This window comes from Cervus canadensis, chromosome 24, assembly GCF_019320065.1.
Source record: "Cervus canadensis isolate Bull #8, Minnesota chromosome 24, ASM1932006v1, whole genome shotgun sequence".
Classification (NCBI taxonomy): Eukaryota; Metazoa; Chordata; class Mammalia; order Artiodactyla; family Cervidae; genus Cervus; species Cervus canadensis.
The window spans coordinates 19,205,445-19,232,254 of NC_057409.1; the positions used below are offsets into that span (position 1 = coordinate 19,205,445).

The 26,810-nt window shown below is 39.4% G+C and overlaps 1 protein-coding gene across 1 annotated transcript in view; it reads right to left on the reverse strand.

Moving 5' to 3' along the window:
• DAW1 (dynein assembly factor with WD repeats 1) overlaps positions 1-17,273 on the reverse strand; it is a 69,779-nt gene extending 52,506 nt beyond the window's left edge. Inside the window, exon 1 of the mRNA XM_043445378.1 lies at positions 17,241-17,273. The gene's annotated coding sequence lies outside the window, so the exon portion shown is untranslated. The remainder of the gene's footprint in view (positions 1-17,240) is intronic.
• Positions 17,274-26,810: the final 9,537 nt, after the last annotated feature.

A 26,810-nucleotide genomic window follows, 5' to 3' on the forward strand; every position in this document is an offset into this window, starting at 1 on the left:
AATAACTGATAAAGATTAAATCCAGAAAGAAGTAGGATATTGTCACTTCATTTCACACCACACCAAAAATAGATGTGCAAATTGACAAGCTTGTATAAAACAAAGTGCACTCAAAGTGCACTCAAATAAAGTAAGAAAAGCTGTCATGTTGCTATTTATTTTTATCTATCTAAATTCTTTAATACATTCTTTTTTTAAAATATTTAGATATCAGTGTAACTTTACTTCCTATGCTTCTTAAGTTGAATTTCCCAGTGTTCTGAAATTGTTCTGCCCATACTTATGGTGTGGAAATAGCCTTCCTTTAATAAAATTATGGTGTATTTTTTCATTCATTTGTTTTTTATGACTTTGCCTTGAAAAATAAAGGATTGGTAATGCTGTTCATCAACCTCCCTTCATTGTGAATGCCTCACTTCTTTTTTAAAATGGATCTATGTGAAGGATAAATCGGAAGATTGGGGTTGACATATACTCGTGGCTACATATAAAATAGATGACTAATAAGAACCTACTTTGTAGCACAGGGAACTATAATCAATACTCTATAAAGGTCTATATGGGAAAGAATCTTTTTTTTTTTTTTTTTTTTTAGTTTCTTATTTTTATTTTACCTTAAATGTAAATGGGTTGAATGCCCCAACCAAAAGACAAAGATTGGCTGAATGGACACAAAAACAAGACCCCTATATATGCTGTCTACAAGAAACCCACCTCAAAACAAGAGACACATACAGACTAAAAGTGAAGGGCTGGAAAAAAATATTTCATGCAAACGGAGACCAAAAGAAAGCAGGAGTCGCAATACTCATATCAGATAAAATAGACTTTCAAATAAAGGATGTGAAAAGAGACAAAGAAGGACACTACATAATGATCAAAGGATCAATCCAAGAAGAAGATATAACAATTATAAATATATATGCACCCAACATAGGAGCACCGCAATATGTACGGCAAACACTAACGAGTATGAAAGAGGAAATTAATAGTAACACAATAATAGTGGGAGACTTTAATACCCCACTCACAACTATGGATAGATCAACTAAACAGAAAATTAACAAGGAAACACAAACCTTAAATGACACAATGGACCAGCTAGACCTAATTGATATCTATAGGACATTTCACCCCAAAACAATCAACTTCACCTTTTTCTCAAGTGCACACGGAACATTCTCCAGAATAGATCACATCCTGGGCCATAAATCTGGTCTTGGAAAATTCAAAAAAATTGAAATCATTCCAGTCATCTTTTCTGACCACAGTGCAGTAAGATTAGATCTCAATTACAGGAAAAAAATTGTTAAAAATTCAAACATATGGAGGCTAAATAACACGCTTCTGAATAACCAACAAATCATAGAAGAAATCAAAAAAGAAATCAAAATATGTATAGAAATGAATGAAAATGAAAACACAACAACCCAAAACCTATGGGACACTGTAAAAGCAGTGCTAAGGGGAAGGTTCATAGCATTACAGGCTTATATCAAGAAACAAGAAAAAAGCCAAATAAATAACCTAACTCTACACCTAAAGCAATTAGAGAAGGAAGAAATTAAGAACCCCAGAGTTAGCAGAAGGAAAGAAATCTTAAAAATCAGGGCAGAAATAAATGCAAAAGAAACTAAAGAGACCATAGCAAAAATCAACAAAGCTAAAAGCTGGTTTTTTGAAAAAATAAACAAAATTGACAAACCATTAGCAAGACTCATTAAGAAACAAAGAGAGAAAAACCAAATTAACAAAATTAGAAATGAAAATGGAGAGATCACAACAGACAACACTGAAATCCAAAGGATCATAAGAGACTACTACCAGCAGCTCTATGCCAATAAAATGGACAACTTGGATGAAATGGACAAATTCTTAGAAAAGTATAACTTTCCAAAACTGAACCAGGAAGAAATAGAAGATCTTAACAGACCCATCACAAGCAAGGAAATCGAAACTGTAATCAAAAATCTTCCAGCAAACAAAAGCCCAGGACCAGATGGCTTCACAGCTGAATTCTACCAAAAATTTAGAGAAGAGCTAACACCTATCTTACTCAAACTCTTCCAGAAAATTGCAGAAGAAGGTAAACTTCCAAACTCATTCTATGAGGCCACCATCACCCTAATTCCAAAACCAGACAAAGATGCCACAAAAAAAGAAAACTACAGGCCAATATCACTGATGAACATAGATGCAAAAATCCTTAACAAAATTCTAGCAAACAGAATCCAACAACATATTAAAAAAATCATACACCATGACCAAGTGGGCTTTATCCCAGGAATGCAAGGATTCTTTAATATCCGCAAATCAATCAATGTAATACACCACATTAACAAATTGAAAGATAAAAACCATATGATTATCTCAATAGATGCAGAGAAAGCCTTTGACAAAATTCAACACTCATTTATGAAGAATCTTTTTTTAAAAAGAGTCAATATCTGTGTAAGCATGGGCTCCTCAAGTGGTGCTAGTCGAAAAGAACCCACCTGCCAATGCACCTTTGATTCCTGGGTCAGGAAGATCCCCTGGAGAAGGAAATGACAACCCACTCCAGTATTCTTGCCTGGGAAATCTCATGGACAGAGAAGCCTGGCAGGCTACAGCCCATGAGGCTGCAAAGAGTCAAACATGAGCGAGTGGCTGAGCACATGCATATCTATAACTGATTCACTTTGCTGTCCATCTGAAACTAACATATTACAAATCAGTTATACTCCAATAGAAATTTTTAAAAACTGATCTCTGAAACTCCAGAGTCTGGAAAAAAGGTAGCCTATGGAAAATGCTTTTCAAAGTACAGATAGTCCTCAGTTTATGACGGGGTTGCATCCCATTAAACCCATGGTAAGTTGAAAATATCAGAAGTCGAAATGCTTTTATTAATACACCTAATGTACTGAACATCATAGCTTTGCCTTGCCTATCTTAAACATGCTCAGAACACTGACCGTAGCCTAAAATTGGGCAAAATTGTCCAACACAAAGCCCATTTTATTGAAGTATTGAATATTTCTTGTAATTTATGGAATACCATACTGAAAGGGAAAAGCAGATCAGTAGTCTGAATTCAGAGAGGCTGTAAGTCTGTGGGTTGTTTCCCCTTAGGACTGTATAGTTGACAGGGAGCTGAGGTCACTGCTGCCAAACATCACAAGAGAGGGTTGTACCACACACTTCATGAGCCCAGGAAAAGACCAAAATTCACTTTGAAGCCCAATCTCTATTGAATGCATATCACACCGTCATAAAGTCAAAAAATCTCAAGTCAAGCCATTGTTAAGTCATGGATTCTCTGTATTTAAACAGCATGCAAATAGACAAAGTATATTATACATATATTAAGCAATATATGAATATATTTATTTATACAAACATGAGTTTCTCCAAAATAATAGCATCTTAAAAAGTGCCGCAGATGGTTCTTGCATAAGAAAACTGGGCAAAGATATGCATTTTTAATAAGTTTTTATTTGAGTATAGTTGCTTTATAGCATTAGGGGATAGGGTACAGCAAAGGGGATAAGCTATATGCTTACATATATTCTCTCTTTTTTGGATTTCCTTCCTATGGAGGTCACCACAGAGTATTGAGCAGAGTTCCCTGTGCTATACAGTAGACACTCATTAGTTATCTATTTTTATATACAGTATCAATAGTGTATATAAGTCAACCCCAATCTCACAATTCATCCCATTCACCCCTTAAGATACTGCATTTTTAAAAAGGAAGTTTCTTTGCTCAAATGGATCTATAACTAGTAACACATCAAAATGACTACCAGGAGGAAGCAAGGACTCATGAATTTGAAAAATGCTTCTCTAAAATAATGAACAAAGTAGGGAAAAGAATGCTGGATGGATGGATGGATGGAGCTTGGATAACTGAAGGAGAAAAGGAAAGAGGATGAAAATAGAAAGACTAAAAGAATCTGGGAAGAGGAGATAATTAGATGAGGGGGAGAAAAAGGAAGTGAAATAGAAGAGACTGCATAGGTAGCACGGAGGGGAAAAATTGCTAAGAGTTCCTCTGCAAGTGAATTAAATGGTGACTTTGTCCTCAGTTCCTTCCTCTGAAAACAAGCAAATTGTTTTTTTTTTGCTCTCCAATGTTCTTTCCAGCTATGGCATCCTTTGTGTATCTGGAATACACAAAGAAAGAGAAAAAGGAATAAAAGACATGAAAAGAGGTTCAGTAATTCCAGAGTATTAGATCATGTGTTTTCTCGCTATGGTCATTGTAACAAATTACCACAACCTTCCTGGCTTAAAATGTGAGTTTTTTTCTCTTATAGTTCTGGAGGTTGGAAGCCCTAAAATCTAGGCAATCCTCCTGTGTAGTCATCATGAAACCTTTGATTCAGAGACCCAGGCTCTTTCCAGCTTTTTCCCCCTGGAACTCTCTATTTATTTTTTAAACTTTTAAAAACATTTTTTGTTACGGTATAAGTCACATAATATAAAACATACTATTTTAATCAAGGAACTTCTCTAGAAGGAAGACAAATGAGAAGAAAAAGACATACAAATACAAATGCAGAATAATTAAGAAAATGATAGTAGGAATATATATATATATATTGATAATTACCTTAAATGTAGATGGATTAAATACTCCATCCCAAAGACACAGACTGTCTGAATGGATACAAAACTAAGACCCATTTATATACTGTCTATAAGAGACCCACTTCAAACCTAGAGACACATACAGACTGAAAGTGAGGGGATGGAAAAAGGTATCCCATGCAAATGGAAATTCATCCTTTGACTATATCTTCTACTACTTTTGGCTGCCTAGACTTCCTTGATTATACAATTGTCAGATTTAGCCTATGAAAATAAAAGAAAGAAAGTGAAAGTTGCTCAGTTGTGTCTGAATTTGCAACCCTATGGACTATACAGTCCATGGAATTCTCTAGGTAATTTTGAATATCAGATAAACAGCACATAATACTTTTAGTATAAATATGTTTCAAATTTTCCATGAGACATAATAATGCTAAAGAAGTATGTTGCTTATCTGAAATTCAAAATTAACTGGGTATCTTCTACTTATCTGGCAAACTTCCTTGGGGATCATATCCATTCCAACCAGTCAGATAGGGAAAAGAGATAGACAAGCATTCTCAAAGCAGCATTTATGGTCCAGGCCAGGATGAAAGTCTGCTCACTGATGAAGAGTATATTACTAGCCCCACTTTCAGGAAAATCTCTTCCACATCACTTTGCCAGCCACTCTAGCGCCTTTCTGATATGCATCCAAATGCTAATCTGTGCATAGTACCACTCTTTTTATAATCCTCCCAAACATATTTATATTACCTAGGAATCCTTGCCCCTAACCTATTTCTGCAGCTTCATTTATGACTCACTCAGCACTTTTCAACTTCTTCCACACTGTCTTCCTTCAGCACCTCATATAAGTCTCTGAGCCAAAATGGAATTAATAGACCTCTGTAACTGCTCAGAAAAGTTGGGACCGAAAGATGAGCTAAGTGTAACATAAATTAATACCCAGGGCCATACAGGGAGGGGCTGTGAGTAAGTATCCTACTATCTTATAAAATCCCAGATTTCTTTTCAATTCTTTATACATTTAGAGAAAAGGTCTTCAACTGGCTCAAGCAACTTTTAACATCTCCCAAAAGATGAAAAGAAACTGAACATAGAATACAGTTCAAAATATGAATTTGTTTAAAGAAGGGTGGTTTTTAGGCTTCCGTTGAAGGAAAAAATGGTCTGACCCAGTTTTCAACTAGGTCATGATGTGGTAGTCTGAGTTAAATCATGAAAGGCACAAATTACCCCAGAGGAGAGGAAGACTTTCATGAAGTCAGTTCCTAGCTGCTCCCTTAGCTTGAGTGGAACTTGACTTTCCAGTTGAGGGAGTATCACACCCCCAAGGAAAAGTAAACTCATAATCTTGGCATCTCTCTACTTTTATTTTCCCATCCTCCTCCCAACTTTCACCAGGTTCCCGGTCCTTCCTGCAATGATTGGTTTTCCCCTGTTTTAATGACTTGGAGTGACTCAAAATGGATGGCTTTGTGGTGTTTTTCATCTTTTGCCTCCGCTATTCTTTTACTTTTAGTAGAGTAAGATGCAAAGAGTCCTGAAATTTAGACAATTGAACAGTCTTTGCCCTTTTTCTTCGTCTATATCTTCACCTGCCTCATAACGCAAATGCGGGTTGTTTTTTTTTGCTCCTTTCACCTTATTATTTCCCTTGACATTTAAATGATTAAAGTATTAGGAGTTTTCTCTTATGCCATTCTGGTTTCTTTTCTAAAGATTTTTCCACTACTTGGTTTTGTTGATCTTAGAAGTTTGAGCCTCCTTGGTTTTCTATAAATGTTTTTTCTTCTAAAAATAAGCCTCATTTTATTTTTGCCTTGCAGACTTTTACCTTTCACATTCCCATTAGACATTTCTGACCAACTTCTCTCTTTTTTTTCTGTTAAAAGTCTGTGTGAGGGAGTTGGGGATGGACCTGTACACACTGCTGTTTTTAGAATGAATAACCAACAAGGACCCACTGTATAGCACAGGGAACTCTGCTCAAGGTTACGCGGCAGCCTGGTTAGTGGAGTTTGGCAGAGAATGGATACATGTACATATAGAGTTGAGTCGCCCTGCTGTGCTTCTGAAACTATCACAACATTGTTCATTAGCTATATGCCAATATAAAATTAAAACTTTAATAAATAAAAATTAAAATTTTTTTTCCTAATTTCTCTCATTTATTTCCCCCTTCCTTCCCCTGAGAGGGAAATGGGCTTCATAACTCAGTGTCTCAGACCTGCTCTGTCTGCTTCTTCCCTTTTTTCACTCTCTCTCTTGCCTCCGTTTTTAGTTTTTATGTCTTTAATATCTTTCCTCTCTATCTCCCTCCTGACTCATCCTCTATCCTCTCTTCTTCTTTCTGTCTATGCTTCAGTTTTCTAAGTTTTCCTTAGTTTTCTCCTCTTTTCTTAAGGGTCTTCCTATTTTTGCTTCCTAGCAAAAATGTCCTCATTTTAAAACACCAGCCTCAAAACAAACAACCCACTCAAAAAATGGGCAGAAGACTTGAATAGACAGTTCTCCAAAGAGAACATACCGATGGCCAGTAGACACATGAGAGGATGTGCAGCATCACTGGTTATTGGGGAAATACAGGTCAGGGCTATGGTGAGATGTTGCCTCATACTGGTCAGAACAGGTATCATCAAAAAATCCACAAGCAACAAATGCTGGAGAAGGTGTGGAGGGAGGGTGGGGGGCCCTCCTGCACTGTTGGCAAAAATGTGGATTGGTGCGGCCACTGTGGAGAACAGTATGGAGGTTCCTTAAAAGACTCGAAGTGGAGCTTTCCCTACAGTCCTGCTCTTAGGCGTATATCCAGAGAAAAACATGTTCCGAAAGGATACATGCACACAGGTGTCCATTGCAGCCCTGTTTGCAGGGGCCAAGACAGGGAGGCCACCTAGATGTCTATTGGCAGAGGAATGGGTAAAGAAGATGTGGTACCTATATACAGTGGAATGTTACTCAGCCATTAGAAAGAATGAAATGCCATTTGCAGCAACGTGGATGGACCTAGAGAATCTCATGCTGAGTGAAGTAAGTCAGGCAGAGAAGGAGAAACATCCTATAACACCCCTTATATGTGGAATCTAGAAAGAAATGATATAAATGAACTTACTTACAAAACAGAAAGAAATTCACAGACTTGGAAAACGAACTTATGGTTGCCCCGGGGAGAAGAAATAGTTAGGGAGTTTGGGAAGGACATGTACACACTGCAGTATTTAAAATGGATAACCAACAAAGACCCATTGCACAGCATGTGGAACAATGTTCAATGTTGTGTGGCTGCCTGGATGGGAGGGGAGTTTGGAGGAGAACAGATACATGTGTATGTATCTGGATGTATGGCTGAGGCCCTTCACTGCTCACCTGAAACTACCACAACATCATTAATTGGCTATACCCCAATACAAAATATAAAGTTTAAAGTTTGGGGGGGAAACAAAAACAAACCAAAAAAACCTCCAGTAAATCCAGACATGAACAGGACTTCTCCTGGCCCCTGAGACCTACCTCACCAGACCATTCCTCACAGCTTCACACAGAAACCTGGCATCTGGCCACCAAGACCACGTGCTCACTCTCCTGGGCCAGTCTTACCTCAGCCTAAAATGCTTTCCTGCTTTCTGTGCCTAACCTCCACCGTTCACCCAAGCTTTATCTGCCACCTTCCCTCTGATCTTCCTAGACCAGTCAGTTACACGTCTTCTGTGCTTCTATCACTTCATGGGTTTACCTCCTGATCAATCAAAATTCAACCATTTGAATTTTGGTTCAGTTCAGTTCAGTTGCTGAGTTGTGTCCGACTCTTTGCGACCCCATGGACTGCAGCACGCCAGGCTTCGCTGTCCATCACCAACTCTTGGAGTTTGCTCAAACTCATGTCCATTGAGTCAGTGATGCCATCCAACCATCTCATCCTCTGCCATGCCCTTCTCCTCCCATCTTCAATCTTTCCCAGCATCAGGGTCTTTTCAAATGAGTCAGTTCATCACATCAGGTGGCCAAAGTATTGGAGTTTCAACTTCAACATCAGTCTTTCCAATGAATATTCAGGACTGATTTCCTTTAGGATGGACTGGTTGGATCTCCTGCAGTCCAAGGGATTCTCAAGAGTCTTCTCCAACACCACAGTTCAAAAGCATCAGTTCTTCAGTGCTCAGCTTTCTTTATGGTCCAACTCTCACATCCATATATGACTATTGGAAAAACCATAGCTTTGACTAGACGGACCTTTGTTGGCAAAGTAATGTCTCTGCTTTTTAATATGCTGTCTAGGTTGGTCATAGCTTGAATTTCAGTAATTAAAGATGAATTTAACCTTTAAAAATTCACTTATAACAACATATGAAAGAGATGCATAAAACAAACATACAGTGTACTGAACAATTATTTTTAATAATTCAGGCACTTCCCTGGTGGTCCAGTGGATAAGACTGCTTTCCCATGCAGGGGGCGTGAGTTCAGTCCCTGGTTGGGGAACTAGGGTCCCACATGCCTTGGGTGCGGCCAAACATTTAAAAAGAAAAATTCATAGAACCTCCACCCAGGTTAGCATTACCCAAAACCCCACAGTATCCTGTTTTGGTCACCTTCTCCTTACTCTCTTTGCCTTTGTGCTAATCCCTTTCTCATTTTCTTTTTTTTTAATTTTAGTTTTACTACTTTTGTATGCTTTCTTACACAATGAAGTTTAATTATTTTCCTGTTTTTGAGTTTTATAAAAATGGGGTCATCTGTAGATAGATCTTATATATTGCTCTCTCTCATGCTTTTTATTTCATTCAATGCTATGTTTGAGTCCAGGTTATTCCATAAAAAAGAATGAAATAATGCCATTTGCTGCAACATGGATGGACCTAGATTATCATACTAAGTGAAGTAAGTTAGACAAAGACAAATATCATATGATGCCGTTTCATGAGAAATCTTAAAAAAAATGATACAAGTGAGCTTATTTATAAGGCAGAAACAGACACAAACTTAGAAAACAAATTTATGGTTTCCAAAGGGGAAAGGTGGGGGAGGGTGATAAATTAGGAAGTTTGGGATTAACAGATATACACTACTATATTTAAAGTAGATAATCAATAAGGACCTACTGTTCCCTATAGGGAACTTTACTCAATATTCTGTAATAACCTAAATGGGAGAAGAATCTGAAAAAGAATAGATGTATGTGTATGTATAACTGAATCACTTTGCTGTACCCCTGAAACTCACACAACATTGTAAATCACCTTTAATACAACATGAAATTCTAAAAGAAAATTCTAGGCTACTCTTGCATTTAGATCTCCATTGCACACAATATTCCACAGTTTACTTCTCCACTCTAAAGTTGATGAACCAGTTTGGAGCTACTATTTTCAGTGTTGCTGAGAATATTCTTGGGCAAGACTCTGGGCACACGTGTGCACGCATGCCTCCAGGGTATGAATGGGGCAGCATTGCTGAGTCACAGCATGTGCGTATGTCTGTGCTTTGTAAAAAGTTGCCAAACTGTTTACCAAAGAGGTGGTAACAATTTCCATTCCCACTCACCAGTCTATGGGAATTCTTTGGCTCCACAGCCTTGCCAAACTTGGCCCATCTGATGGGCATGGATGGGCATTTTCATCTCTGTATGCCCAGAGCTACCCAGTTGATGGGTTTTTTAAAGATACCCCCAAGCCCTTATTAATTCATAAAATTCCCTTCTGTTTACGAATCATTACAGATTTATTCCACGTCTGAGAACTTTTCAAGGATCTACCTGGGGAGGACTGTGGTCAAACATAAGTGGGCCTCTACTCTGAAAATTTCTTTAATATGGAAAAAGATTTAGTCCACTAGTACTGTTGGACTATAGGGCAAAGTTTGTATGGAGCAGAGTGAGGGAGACTGCAGTCCATCACCCGGCCAGACTTTAACCCTAAGATGGGGATGAAGGATGCTCACTGAGTCTTCCATTCCTGAGACAGAAGGGGACTTTTCATCTCTGTCTCACGAAACAGTTCTGGATTCAAGAGACTTGAATGTACCGGGAACCTTTGTGGAACTCTCCTGCCTCTGGAGGCAGGATATAGGCAGTGCCTCTCTAGCTATTTCGGGGAGCCCCTGACCCTTAAACTCCCACCACAGTGTATTAATACATGCCTACTAGTAAATTTTTCTAAAATGACAATCTTTCAGATTAATTTTTGGGGGCTATGCCTTCTGGCATGAGGGATCTTAGTTCCCTATCCAGGGATGGAGCCCACACCCCTGTATGGAAGCTGGGCGTCTTAACCCTTGGACCGCCTGGGAAGTCCCTACAGATTGATTTTCTTACATTAAAAGAAGTGAAAAAGGAAAGTTTTGGACAGACCTCACATTGGTCTTTATACTTCTCTGGAATCATTTATTAGAGTGGTAGAAAAAGTGATATGGAATAAAATGACAAAACAAAATAACTGCCACTTATAAACTCATGTTCAAGGATTTTTTTTGAATGCCAGTGAAGTATTGCTAATAAAAATTTCCCCACCTACAAACGAATGTTTCCCTTAATTCAAATGTTAACTTGAATGTATGAGTTAACATTCTACAAATGTCTCTTGGTTAGAGCCTCTGTGCTAAGTGGATTTAAAATTCTCATCTATAAAGGTTTTTTTTTTTTTTCATTTTTAATAATTCCTCTTTTGGATAATGTCGATTAAAAGTGTTCTTCAAATTGAATGTTACATACATGCCTATCAGAGAAGGCATTCCCTTTAAGAAGAAACTCCTCAAAACCTGATAGGAAAAGAGAATATTTGCCCTTAGAGAAATTTTGTAGATTGTTTTAACACTCTCAAAAAGTGATGTTTGAGATATGGAAAAAGAAAGATGTCTAGCTATCAGCCTCAACAAACCTCATCAAATTCTTTCCTAATTAATGAATGAATTCTCGTTAGTGAATTATAGTTTTGAATCAATGGAACAAAAATAGGTTTAAAACATCACTCAAAATGAACACATTTGCCCACCTGTTCAGCCATGCTATTATTTAAATGTCAGGAATAAGCGACTTTTTGCAAGAAGAGAATGTCATCACTAAAGAGGAAAAAACACGATCAAATGGCAGAGACTTTGCAGAACAGAAAGAGCACAGGGGCTAGGGCTTTGATGGTGCACGTCCTAGATAGTGTGAAAAGATAAGAGGTTGAGTAAAAACTCAGTAATATTACATTTTAATTAGAAACATCAATATGCACTCACACATTTTTAGAAATACATTTCCCAGCTCTTCTTCCCTGGAAGGTATTAGAAGCAGTGCATTTAGTTACAATCAATACCTTATATATTGCAGATCTTGGTTTGTATGTACCATTTTTGCCCCCCACCCCACCCCATACCAGACATAACTGTGGCTTCTTGGAGAAATAGCTAATTTCAAGCCTGAGGTAAAGAAAGAGCAAGGCAAGCCTGGGACATCTTGTTACAGAAAGCAAGAGATGCTCACAAATGAACGGGCATGTGTCAAATTTTAGGACACGGTGGGCTCCACAAAAAGTGATTGTGACTCATCGAATAAATAAAAATCCATACTACTACTCAAAAAAAGAAAAAAAGAGACATTTGTTATCATTGGCAGTGTCGATTACATCAAATCCTTCCTTTGAAAAGCAGCACTTTGGGGGAAGCACTATACAGCAAGCCAGATACTAGGAGAAAGCTTTTTACAGCAGAATTCCAGCTAATAATATTGAAAGAGGGGATACTTCCCTGGTGGCTCAGGCGGTAAAAAATTTGCCTGCAATGAAGAAGGTAAACTTCCAAACTCATTCTATGAGGCCACCATCACCCTAATTCCAAAACCTGACAAAGATGCCACAAAAAAAGAAAACTACAGGCCAATATCACTGATGAACATAGATGCAAAAATCCTTAACAAAATTCTAGCAAACAGAATCCAACAACATATTAAAAAAATCATACACCATGACCAAGTGGGCTTTATCCCAGGAATGCAAGGATTCTTTAATATCCGCAAATCAATCAATGTAATACACCACATTAACAAAAAAAAAAAAAAAAACCATATGATTATCTCAATAGATGCAGAGAAAGCCTTTGACAAAATTCAACACTCATTTATGATTAAAACTCTCCAAAAAGCAGGAATAGAAGGAACATACCTCAACATAATAAAAGCTATATATGACAAACCCACAGCAAGCATCACCCTCAATGGTGAAAAATTGAAAGCATTTCCCCTGAAATCAGGAACAAGACAAGGGTGCCCACTCTCACCACTACTGTTCAACATAGTGTTGGAAGTTTTGGCCACAGCAATCAGAGCAGAAAAAGAAGTAAAAGGAATCCAGATAGGAAAAGAAGAAGTGAAACTCTCACTGTTTGCAGATGACATGATCCTCTACATAGAAAACCCTAAAGACTCTACCAGAAAATTACTAGAACTAATCAATGAATATAGTAAAGTTGCAGGATATAAAATTAACACACAGAAATCCCTTGCATTCCTATATACTAACAATGAAAAAACAGAAAGAGAAATTAAGGAAACAATACCATTCACCATTGCAACAAAAAGAATAAAATACTTAGGAGTATATCTACCTAAAGAAACAAAAGACCTATACAAAAGAAAACTATAAAACACTGATGAAAGAAATCAAAGAGGACACAAACAGATGGAGAAACATACCGTGTTCATGGATTGGAAGAATCAATATTGTCAAAATGGCTATTCTACCCAAAGCAATCTATAGATTCAATGCAATCCCTATCAAGCTACCAACGGTATTTTTCACAGAACTAGACCAAAGAATTTCACAATTTGTATGGAAATACAAAAAACCTCGAATAGCCAAAGTAATCTTGAAAAAGAAGAATGGAACTGGAGGAATCAACCTGCCTGACTTCAGACTCTACTACAAAGCCACAGTCATCAAGACAGTGTGGTACTGGCACAAAGACAGAAATATAGGCCAATGGAACAGAATAGAAAGCCCAGAGATAAATCCACGAACCTATGGACACCTTATCTTTGACAAAGGAGGCAAGGATATACAATGGAAAAAAGACAACCTCTTTAACAAGTGGTGCTGGGAAAACTGGTCAACCACTTGCAAAAGAATGAAACTAGAACACTTTCTAACACCATACACAAAAATAAACTCAAAATGGATTAAAGATCTAAATGTAAGACCAGAAACTATAAAACTCCTAGAGGAGAACATAGGCAAAACACTCTCCGACATAAATCACAGCAAGATCCTCTATGACCCACCTCCCAGAATATTGGAAATAAAAGCAAAACTAAACAAATGGGATCTAATGAAACTTAAAAGCTTTTGCACTACAAAAGAAACTATAAGTAAGGTGAAAAGACAGCCCTCAGATTGGGAGAAAAATAATAGCAAATGAAGCAACAGACAAAGGATTAATCTCAAAAATATACAAGCAACTCCTGCAGCTCAATTCCAGAAAAATAAATGACCCATCAAAAAATGGGCCAAAGAACTAAACAGACATTTCTCCAAAGAAGACATACAGATGGCTAACAAACACATGAAAAGATGCTCAACATCACTCATTATCAGAGAAATGCAAATCAAAACCACAATGAGGTACCATTACACGCCAGTCAGGATGGCCGCTATCCAAAAGTCTACAAGCAATAAATGCTGGAGAGGGTGTGGAGAAAAGGGAACCCTCTTACACTGTTGGTGGGAATGAAAACTAGTACAGCCGCTATGGAGAACAGTGTGGAGATTTCTTAAAAAACTGGAAATAGAACTGCCATATGACCCAGCAATCCCACTTCTGGGCATACACACTGAGGAAACCAGATCTGAAAGAGACACGTGCACCCCAATGTTCATCGCAGCACTGTTTATAATAGCCAGGACATGGAAGCAACCTAGATGCCCATCAGCAGATGAATGGATAAGGAAGCTGTGGTACATATACACCATGGAATATTACTCAGCCGTTAAAAAGAATTCATTTGAATCAGTCCTAATGAGATGGATGAAACTGGAACCCCTTATACAGAGTGAAGTAAGCCAGAAAGATAAAGAACATTACAGCATACTAACACATATATATGGAATTTAGAAAGATAGTAACGATAACCCTATATGCAAAACAGAAAAAGAGACACAGAAATACAGAACAGACTTTTGAACTCTGTGGGAGAAGGTGAGGGTGGGATGTTTCAAAAGAACAGCATGTATACTATCTATGTGAAACAGATCACCAGCCCAGGTGGGATGCATGAGACAAGTGCTCCGGCCTGGTGCACTGGGAAGACCCAGAGGAATCGGGTGGAGAAGGAGATGGGAGGGGGGATCGGGATGGGGAATAAGTGTAAATCTATGGCTGATTCATATCAATGTATGACAAAACCCACTGAAATGTTGTGAAGCAATTAGCCTCCAACTAATAAAAAAATTAAAAAAAAAAAAAAAAATTTGCCTGCAATGCAGGAGACCCAGGTTTGATACCTTGGTCAGGAAGAGCCCCTGGAGGAGGGCATGGCAACCCACTCCAGTATTCTTGCCTGGAGAATTCACTGGACAGAAAAGCCTGGCAGGATACAGTCCGAAGAATAAGGTATTTTTAATCACAAAAGTGACAATTGATTCATGCAAGATCTTCTGTGACTATAAAACTACCATGTAAATTATATTGGGTATACTGGCATGATGTCATAGTATTACCCTACAAATTGTTCACATTGCTGAAGGTAAATACGAGAGATGTGTGTCATCGTCTTAGCCAAATGGCCAAATTAGCATCACTAATAATGGAACAAACTGGCATTATGTGCTTGGTGAAGGGAAGCATAAAATTTAAACCTCAACTATGAAGTTATATCAGAAAAATCTCATCTGAATCTAGTCAACTTATAGACTTAAGTTTCAGTCTAATGGAAATTCAGGAGACAGAGAACAAGTTAAATTAAAAGAAACAATAATCAAATTCAGAATGTACAATTTGATAAAACAATAGATCAGTCAATAAGATGCAAAGAAACAAGAGGGAGGTCTAGCACAGTTTCTCTACTAGAAAAGCTATCAGTTAAGAACTGTAATGTGCAAACTTTTGTCAGAAATTAATTTGAAAGAAAAAAACAGACAAACAAAGAGAGATTTGGATGGAGCACAATTTGAGGACATATAATGTGGTTTAGGGACTAGACATATTAGCGAATGAGTGTTAATTTTATTAGATATCATATTGACCTATCCATTGTGGGAGAGAATTTCATTGATTTAGGAGATTCTTGCTAAAGTCTTGGGGCAAAGTAGCATCATGTTGGCAAACTATTTTGAATAATTTATCAAAATAATTCGGAGAGAGGGAGATCAAGAATGCAAAAGAACAACATAACAAAATGTTTATGGGTGTTGAAAGTAATTGCTAGGTACATGGTGTTCATTATACTAGTCTTTCAACTTCTCTGTATGTTTGAAAGTTTTTATAGTAAAAAGTGTTAACAAAAGAAATGAATAGTAATGAATAAAATAATCTTTTAAAACTTAGAGTATAATTTTAAAATGACAGTTATCAGTGGTTTCCCTGGCAGATTAGTGGATAAGACTCTGTGCTTCCAATGAAGAGGGCATGAGTTCCATCCTGGTCAGGGAACTAAGATCCAACATGTCGCCAAAAATAAAAATTAAAATAATAGTATCAAACTGAAATATATGAAATATTATTGGAAAATATAAACAAAACTGTGGTTCTATTTGCAGTGAGTAATACAAGTGTACTTGGCTTCCACTCCTGGTCGACTCTGATCCACTTATGCCTTGCAGCCAAAGTGAGCTTTCAGAAAAGATCAGGTCTTATTATTCATCCTTCAGTGGTTTAGAATCAAATCCTAAGTTTGCATGCCTTCTGACAGACTCCTATTTGTATTCCCCGCAACAATCAGACAAATGACTTTGTTCCACTTTACAGAAACACTCTTTATATCAAAGGTTCTTTTGTTCTCCTGCCGTGGAGACTGGAGATGACTGATTCAACCACTGCCCTTTCTTCCTTCTTCTAATTGGAGAGGCTGGAAAGCGAAAGCAACATTTTTCAAACTCATGTGCAGCTAGGGAGCTGGATGTGATAGGATCTGCCTACTGGATGTATTTGTTCAAGATTTGGAATGTAGAAATAAGGCAAGGCCATATTTACATGCCTTCTTTCTGGTTTTTGCTATCTGGCAAAGCCAAGAGTAATACATGAGGTTTCTTTGCTAGCACTCCAGGTCCATCTCTAGCTTCAGGGGATAATGCATCACTAGAGCCTCTTGATGAGGCTTCCAGACCCGTGGACTGCAGCTCCAGACTCCGTTTCCCCAGTTTCTGGATAGTTCAGAGGCGGCCAAAGTGGAGGCCACAGTGCCACCTCTACCAGCTGGGGATTTCCATCACCAATCTTGGTCTTGGCATAGCTCCCGTGATGGGTCAGTTCTGTTCAGTTCTAGAATTATCCCTGGAGGGCCATCCAGCTTTGAACCCATTCTATGAGCCCTTCCAATAATTTTCTAATACCTAACTTCTCATTTTAAAGCCTTTTTTTTTTTAATGCCTAGAGTGGTTTTCATTGTCCACACTGAACTCTGACTGATAAAATTGCATGAGTCTGAGAAACAAGCATCTTAAAAAAATAAGAGATTTTAAACTGAAACTTACCCTTGGGCAGAGTTTCCAAAATCTGGAACAGCAAACCACCTTGAACACTTGAGAAAAGAATAACTACCTGACTCCACCCGAAACTACAGGATAAATATTTCCCTAGGTGGAGCCTAGGCTATATTTTTTAAATCTCCCCAAGTGATTATGATGCAACATGCCTAGCATGGAAATCCATGGACAGGTACGTAGGATTTCAAGATGGAAAGGTTTGTAGACATCATGAGAGCCAATCTGCCAAGTGATGCAAGAATCTCAATGCTGACATTTTGATATTTCCCAATCTTCCTCTCCTACAGATTACATTATTGTCTGCAATAATTTATCAACGTGGCAGAAACTATTGAGAAAAGCCACATCACAGAAAGAATGAAATAACTTCTTCCAAAAGTGTGCAATAAAGGAAATAGCCAAGCTAAATTGTGGCTTTAAAATTCCACATCTCACTTTGCAGAATGTATACTAAACTTTAATAGTCTGGCAGACTATCAATTTCTTTAAGAATATTTTTATCAGCTTAAAGCACATTCTAGATACTGCTAATATTTCAGAACAGCATCTCAAAGCAGTATTTCTCAGGATCATGGAACCGCAAGATACAAGATTAGAAGTAATCTTAAAGATAACTGTTTTAAAACAGGGACCTGGAGTGGCAGGCACAACTTAAAACTAATGATACTGAAAAAAAGTGACTCCAGAGATCCTGAGCTTGGTTTTTTACCCAGTTGTTGGCTGAGCAGAGAGCAATGTATTTAACATAGCATTCACGATTCTTTTGAGATAAATGCCAGTTTATGTTTGCTTCCCTACTTATTCATTTCTTATTTGTCACTGAGGTCTTACCTGAGATGGTCATTAATTTCATCTCTTCTGTGGATCCAACTCTAACATACCTAGTTGAAAAGTTGACTAAAGATGGATGAGAAAGAGCAAAACAAAATAACAAAAAAATAACAAACACCTGTAATTTGGAAAGAGACCAGAGATTATGGTTATGTATACAATGAATTTAAACCCTAAATCCAAGTGGATGGGCAATGTCTCTTCGAACATCACCTTTGAGAGCCTGAGAAATAATTGGAAATGGAAGCCCAACCACTCCAAGATTCTGACTCTGGCAGTTTCGCTGAATATTGCTTTCAGTTGATGAAAGAGGTAAACCACAGGTCCATCCAAATTTCTTTCAGTAGCTCACCTCTCTTTTGGGTATCAACTACACTGTTATCTGAAAATTATAAATCTGAATGACTAAATGATATAGTTAAATACCACAGAAATCATCTGATCTGACCTTTAGGGTAGAGAATTTACATTAGCAAATAAATAACATGAGACTTATCTGGGTCAGTTCATGGTTAACCACTTCATACAGATTCTGCATCTGACAGAGTATCAGGATCTCAAGAGCTTTATTTTATTTTATTTACTTATTTATTTGGCTTTGCCTAGTCTTAGTTGCTGCATTCGGGATCTTTTAAGTTGTGGCATGTGGGATCTAGGCCTGGGGATCAAACCCAGGCCCCTTGCATTGGGAGCGTGGAGTCTTAGCCACTGGATCACCAGGGAAGTCCCAGGATCTCAGAGTTTGATATTGATCCTAGCCATTCACAGTTATCTGAAGAGCACCTTCTAGGTGCAAAGCCCTGTATTAGGCACTGCAAGAAAGTCAAAGAGGTAGAAGCAATGTGACACTTTTTTCCTAAAGGAGAGCCCAACACTGTACGAGATGAAGCACATGTGGTAGGTACAGTTCATGGGCGAACAAAATGCATGCTCCACCACTGGGAGAGACTCAGCCTGCTAAGGATCAGAGGGATGAGGGCATAGCTTGGACTAGACTGATCTGGAAATGGTCCATGAAGGAGGAAGAACACGAACTGGGTCTTGTTCTAGATGCGGATGAGGGCAGCAATCTAAATGAAGCATAGAGAAAGATGTGAAGACAGAAAATGGCCCAGTTTGCCAAAGCCCAAAGGAAAGGAAGTCAATGTGCCTGCAGTATGCAGAACCCAAGCTACTAAAGAGGCAGGAAGGGACTGCATCATGGAGAGCCCTGCTTCCCAGTCTGGGGACTTGACGGGAACCCAGGAGCTGTTTATAAACCACAGAATGTTAAAAATCAAATTTTGAAGATGTGGCAATGATACACAAGGCATGTTCAAACGGGAAGAGATTAGAGGCTGGAAAACCTCTTAGGTGATGAGAGCCACAGAAAAGAGGTGAGGGCGGTGAGAAAGCATGCCCCATGGCAGCTCCAAAACAAGCCCCAGCTTTGAGTCCATGCCAAGGAGAAGCTGCTGAGTTTGCCTAAAAGGGGGCACTTGGCAGTGACCAAAGAGGGCCTTGCCACCTCCCCCTGAGGCTGAGCCAATTTTAGACCTGGGTCTTCTTCCCTCTAGATTCCCGATCTCCATTTCCTCAGAGCATCTGCTATAGAAAACTTGCCATTGTTAATTCTTTATTTGATCTTTGAAAGGTAAATCATTTTAAAAAGCCTTTTGCTAGTTTTACAACTCAGGAGTGTCTTTCTCAAACACCTGGGAAACATTTCTGTGAAATATAATCATCAATGACGACCACTATCTCCCAGCCTCTGCAGAAGGATGGAAGCCTAACTTTAGTAGGCACCTTGTTCCAGGTTACAAAAGTGTTTTATGCAATGAAGGTACCAGAAAGCTTACTTTTTGGAGTTTGTTGTTCCATCACTCAGTTGTGTCTGACTCTTTGAGACCCCATGGACTACAGAACACCAGGCTTCCCTGTCCTTCACTATCTCCTAGAGCTTGCTCAAACTCATGTCCATTTACTCGGCAATGACATCCAACCATCTCATCCCCTGTCATCCCCTCTCCTCCTGCTATCGATCTTTCCCAGCAACAGGGTCTTTTCCAATGAGTCAGCTCTTCACATCAGGTGGCCAAGTTATTGGAGCTTCAGCATCAGTCCTTCCAGAGAATATTCAGAGTTGATTTCCTTTAGGATTGACTGGTTGGGTCTCCCTGCTGTCCAAGGGACTCTCAAGAGTCTTCTCCAGCACCACAGTTCAAAAGCATCAATTCTTCCATGCTCAGCCTTCTTTATGGTCCAATTCTTATATCTGTACATGACTATTGGAAAAACCACAGCTTTGATAATACAGACTTTGTCAGCAAAGAGATGTCTCTGCTTTGTAATACGTTGTCTAGGTAAAGTCAGTTAGCAAACACAGATGGACTATAGTAGCCTAACACAGGCCTTAAATACCCTCTTGCCCTGTGTTTCAGTGGAACTGGGTCCAGACTTTAGTTCTGCCCTCTCTCTCCCCTATTGCAATAGCCTTGAACAAAACCATCTTTGCTTATTTAACTTTGTCCAGGGCAAATTTTGCTTTGACAGCCATAGTGAAAGCCCAGCTGACTTGGGAGACCATGAACTTGCAATAGCATTGAACCACAGATGGTGGAACTCTGCCACCAAGACTTAGCCGTCTGCAAGTTAAGAAGATGGAGCACTGAACTTAACCCCACGTGGAGTTTTATAGCCTGGATGTGACACAAGGAAGCAAAAGGACAAGGATGTCAGCAGGAGAATTGTTCTGGTGACATGTCATGGGGTTTAGGCTGACTGGAGAAGAATTAGAACCTGATGATCGATGAAAAGAAAAGATAGAAGTCAATAAATTAGAGGACTGGGTGTGATTTAAAAACAAAGCAAAGCAGATATAAGGAAATGTGAGTAGTAGCAAGAAGAGAGATAACCATCCTCAGAGAGGCGTCAGCCCAGTCTGACCTCATTACTCCTTGCTAGAATCCCTTTACTGATTTCTCATTGTCTCAGGGACAATGTCACTTTCTTAAAGTGACTACTTCCTTTTCCACCCTCAGCTCCAGTCATTTCTACAATGCACACACACACAAACACACACACACAAGCATGTGGTTGTTTGTGCACATATGTCTCTATGCCCGCCTCAAACATGTGCACACACGCTTAGCTCCTGCGTTTTCTGATCCTGGATGCCTTCTGCAAGTCCCAGGCAGAACCCATGTGTTCCCTTAACTTCCGTAGCATTTCTAATACACAGTGCTTTTATGGGTTTAAAAAACAAACAAAAACAAAAAAACCTCTTCCTCAATCGTAGGTTAAAACGTGAAATTCAGGGGTTTTGTTGTCACAGTTCTACTTTGAAGGGAGACAATATTTCTACTCCCCAACCCCAAACTGTAAAAGGGAAAAGCGTCCTTTACCCCAGCTGACACTTCCATCCGGGCTGACTCATTTGCAGGCAGGTTTCACATTTAAAGGTTGTGAGCCGGTTTTCACAGTGGAGCAGAGAGGAGGGGTGGGTCGTTCAAGTCCAGACAAAGTCAGAGTGAATAAGCAGGGTGGTGATGCCGCAAGAGGTGGGCAGGAACCCTGATGGTGGAAACTGAGGAAGTGGAATCTTGGCAGCGAATGAAATCTGGGCCAGAGGAAATTGCACCGAATGTGTCGAATCCAGGGAGTCCCATGGGGTGAAGAAAGAAGCTCAAGGCATTCACCGCAATTGCCTAAGACTTGGTTTACTAAAGGAGACACATGCCACCTGACCTTTCTACCTGGAGCCACCACCTGACATGCATTGAACCAAGGGCAGGCAGTTGGGGTCTATAACACAGAGAGAAGAAGAGCTTCCTGCCTCTTTTGTTACTGGTGGCAGAGTTGGGGGAACTCAATGGTAACCTTCCTGCTTTCAGGGAAGAACGTGTGTGTCAGCTTCTGCCTTGAGACGTGAAGGTAGTTCATTACCAGGGAGTTCAGGTTAGATATTGCTGCTCAGTTGCTAAGTCATGTTCAGCTCTTTGTGAGCCCATGGACTGTAGCCCACCAGGCTCCTCTGTCCACGGGATTCCCCAGGCAAGAATATTGGAGTGGGTTGCCATTTCCTTCTCCAGGGGATCTTTCCAACCCAGAGATTGAACCCATGTCTCTTGCGTTGGCAGGTGGATTCTTTACTACTGAGCCTCCAGGGAAGTCCCTCAGGTTGGATGAGACCTTCATTAATTATGCTTTGCCAGCCCTTTTCCTCACAAGTCCCATCCTAGTAACATGGCTGAGATCGATGTGAGAAAACTTCTGTGGCAGAAGATGTCACCTAAGAAACAGAAGATCTGGTGCAAAAACATGGTTTGTACGGACCACGCTAAGGGTGATTTATGAACACCTGTGATAACTCCCAAAAGACTCAGGACCAGCTTTCCCTCTCCTTGAGCCCTGCATCCGTCTTCCAGGGCTGCCGAAACAGATATCACAAGCTGAGAGCCTTGAACAGTATAAATTAATTTTCTCACAGTTCTGGAGGCTGGAAATCCAAGATCAAGGTGCCAGCAATATTGGTTTCTTCTGAGGCCTCTTTCCTTGGCTTGTAGATGCCCATCATCACGCTGTGTCTTCACATGGTCTTTCCTCTGCACATTTGTTGTTTTGTTCGGTCACTAAATCGGTCTGACTCTTTTGTGACCCCATGGACTGTAGCCTGCAGGCTCCTTTGTCCATGGGATTTCCCAGGCAAGAATACTGGAGGGAGTTGCCATTTCCTTCTCCAGGGGGTCTTCCCGACCCAGGGATTGAACCCACATCTCCTACATTGGCAATCAGATTCTTCACCACTGAACCACTTGGGAAGCCCTCTTCTGTGCATGTCTGTCTAAATGTCCCCTCCCTACAACAACACCAGTTGTATTAAATTAAGGCCCATCCCTATCACTTAGTTTATTGTCATTACCTCCTTAAAGACCCTGTCTCCATGAACAGTCACATCAAACTGGAGATCAAGACTTCAACATGTGAGTTTGGGGGATGGGTGAAGCAGTTCAGCCCATAAAAGCCCCTTCACCTTGGATCCTCTGTCTTCCTGGGTCAGCCTCTAGACTTCATCCCTCAGGAATCCAGAAGCTCTTTTCTTCCTCAGATTTGGACCTCTGAAACATGAAACTCATTATGGCCTGACTCCAAATGAACCTAAATCCAACACTTGGCTTGTCACCTGGAATTTAGGTGAATTTAAACTTAATATATGCCTGTTAAGATAACTGATACTGAAGGGAAGAAGGAAAGAAGCAGGAACAAGAAAAGTGAAAAAAGTTTTCTATGTTAAGCTTTTCAAACCTGTGGTCACTGATAGTTAAAAATGCCTGGATACTAATAATTTGAGGAATGGAGAATGTGTTGTGCCATGCCAGAGCATGGGCAACCTTTTTTATAACCACATTATTGTACGGATTCATTCATAACCTTGTTTCAGTTGAGTGAGGAGCATAGAAAGAAAACAAATTTGCAAAATCACCAAAGTGTGTGGATAAAAATGTTGGTTTGTGCTAATTAAATCACCAAGTTGAGGATATAGTTAAGTACCTTATGTTAGTCCTCAGTCGGAGTCTTGACACTTGGTGAAAAAGTCAATCCAATGAGGAATAGTTTACAGCCTGAGTAATTTTAATTCATGACATATCCTTTCAGTCAGAAAAAGTCAGAGAGAGCCAGGGCTTGGTACAACAGTCCTTCCTGGATCTTACTGTACCTCAGAAAATTAAGAGTATATTCTGAGGGAGGTTTGATCATGTTTGTCTTTCTTACCTTATCTAGATTTCTTGCTCAGCCAAGGGGAAGACATGGGCATTGCTTCAGAGAGAGAGTAAATTACGACAGGTTCTTCACAGGTATGGAGAAGTTCTCTATCCTCATCTCCAATCTCTATTCCTTTACCTGACTTTATTCTTCTTTCATATTACACATTTACTTGGTTATATGTTTGTTTCCTGTCTCTCCTTCTGTAAGTTACATCAAAGTAAGGATGGCATCCTGCTCATCCTCAGTGACCAGAACAATGCCTGTCTCATAGTAGATGCTCAATAAATAGCTGTCCACTGATGAATGAATGGGTGGAGAACATAACTTTCACTAAATAAACCATGATTTAATGAGGAAAAAAAGGACTGTGATATGTGTCACACTGCTGGGGAATAAGGTAGCAACATCACAATTGGGATTTACTCCTTGAAGAAGCAAGTATTGAAGTCTTTTTGATACCAAAGTAAGAAAGTCTAAAATGTTCTATGTTCTAAAATGTTGATAATGTTATGCTCAAAATTAAAGTAGTGCTCAAAATTCTCCAAGCCAGTCTTCAACACTATGTGAACTGTGAACTTTCAGATGTTCAAGCTGGATTTAGAAAAGGCAGAGGAACCAGAGACCAAATTGCCAACATCCGTTGGATCATCGAAAAAGCAAGAGAGTTCCAGAAAAACATCGACTTCTGCTTTATTGGCTACACTAAAGCCTTTGACTATGTGGATCACAACAAACTGTGGAAATTTCTTCAAGGGATGGGAATACCAGACCACCTGACCTGCCTCCTGAGAAACCTGCATGCAGGTCAAAAAGCAACAGTTAGAACTGGACAGGGAACAGACTGGTTCTAAATCAGGAAAGGAGTATGTCAAGGCTGTATATTGTCATCCCGCTTATTTAACTTCTATGCAGAGTATATCATGCAAAATGCCAGGCTGGATGAAGCACAAGTTGGAATCAAGATTGCTGGGAGAAATATCAAAAACCTCAGATATGTAGATGACACCACCCTTATGGCAGAGAGTGAAGAAGAACTAAAGAGCCTCTTGATGAAAGTGAAAGAGGAGAGTGAAAAAGCTAGCTTAAAACTCAACATTCAGAAAACTAAGATTATGGCATCTGGTCCCATCACTTCATGGCAAATAGATGGGGAAACAATCAAAACAGTGACAGACTTCATTTTTTGGGGCTCCAAAATCACTGAAGATTGTGACTGCAGCCATGAAATTAAAAGATGCTTGCTCCTCAGAAGAAAAGCTATGACTAAAATAGACAGCATATTAAAAAGCAGAGCTATAAAAATAAAATAAAATAAAAAGCAGAGCTATTACTTTGCCAACAAAGGTCCATCTAGTCAAAGCTATAATTTTTCAGTAGTCATGTATGGATGTGAGAGTTGGACTATAAAGAAAGCTGAGCACTGAAGAATTGATGTTTTTGAACTGTGGTGTTGAAGAAGACTCTTGAGAGTCCCTTGGACTGCAAGGAGATGCAACCAGTCCATCCTAAAGCAAATCAGTCCTGAATATTCATTGGAAGGACTGATGCTGAAGCTGAAACCCCAATACTTTGGCCACCTGATGTGAAGAACTGACTCACTGGATAAGACCGCGATGCTGGGAAAGACTGAAGGCAGGAGGAGAAGGGACGACAGAGGATAAAATGGTTGGATGGCATCACCAACTAGATGGACATGAGTTTGAGTAAGCTCCGGGATTTGGTGATGGACAGGGAAGTCTGGCATGCTGCAGTACATGTGATCACAAAAAGTCGGACATGCCTGAGAGACTGAACTGAACTGAAAAAGATGAAAAAGAACCAACAAAAGAACTGACATGAAAAAACATTAGACACCACAGGTACTGCCTACATGACCCAGAAACACCAGTCACCTGATCAAAAACTTGACACCAGCTAATTCCATTATATCTCTAAGGACTGCATGATCTTAGGTAAGGTACTTAACTCCACTGACCCTCAGTTTCTCTATACCCAAAATGGGCATTAAAATTGTACCTGCTCACTTTAAATGAGATAATACATCAATGATCTTAGCAAATGATATTAACACATCACTTGTTGCTTATTATCTAGATTTTATTAATGCATGATTACTATCCAAATCCAAACCCAACTCCCTGCATCCATATGTCCTTTCCCATATTTCTCATGCTTTCCTCTGAATACTGTTGTGTGCCTCCAACTCATCTCCAGGATGTCCCTCTGGCCTTCCCTGACAATTCTTTCCTGTCCTTCCATCTTTCATTCTCCTATCTCCTTGCCTGAGTTGAAACTTGAGTCCATCACAAGTACAACACTCTCCCTGTGGGGTTTTTTTTTATGGTTTTCTCAAGATGTCCACAGGACCAGGAGCAGCCAGAGACCAGCATTTTTGTGTTTCCATGATGGCACTTCTTCACTCCTACATTCCTCCCCATTCTTTGAAGTGTATGTGTGTCATTAGATCATCTGTTTCCCCTCCTTCTGGCTACCAATTGAAGGTCTTCATCAGTTCTTCACTACCCTTGAAGAATTTGGACCATATTCACCATCTCCTCTTTCATTCCTGTTGCTGACATCAGTTTAGGCAACGTTATAACCATGTGACAGAGGGCCGCTTTTCAAGTGGTTTTGGCCCGCTCCCCAAATCAGCCTCTATTTCCAACTAAGAGTCAGGGGACATGTTAAGTGACACCACAGGAATGTAATCAGCAAAAGAAACAAAAGGAGGGAAACTCAGAAAGAAACCTCCTGGTTTCTTCAAAACATAAATTGTAAAGGAAAATGAGAAGGGTGGTAGGGGTAAGAAACATAGGTTAAAATTAAAAAGAAATCACACAAATGCAGTGTGTGCACCTTATGTGGAGCTTCATTCAAACACATCAAACTGAAATAAATAAATAAAACAACCTTTTTGGGGAAACCAACTGGGAAATTAGAATATTGACTGAATATTTGGTGATATCAGGGAATTGTGGGCTC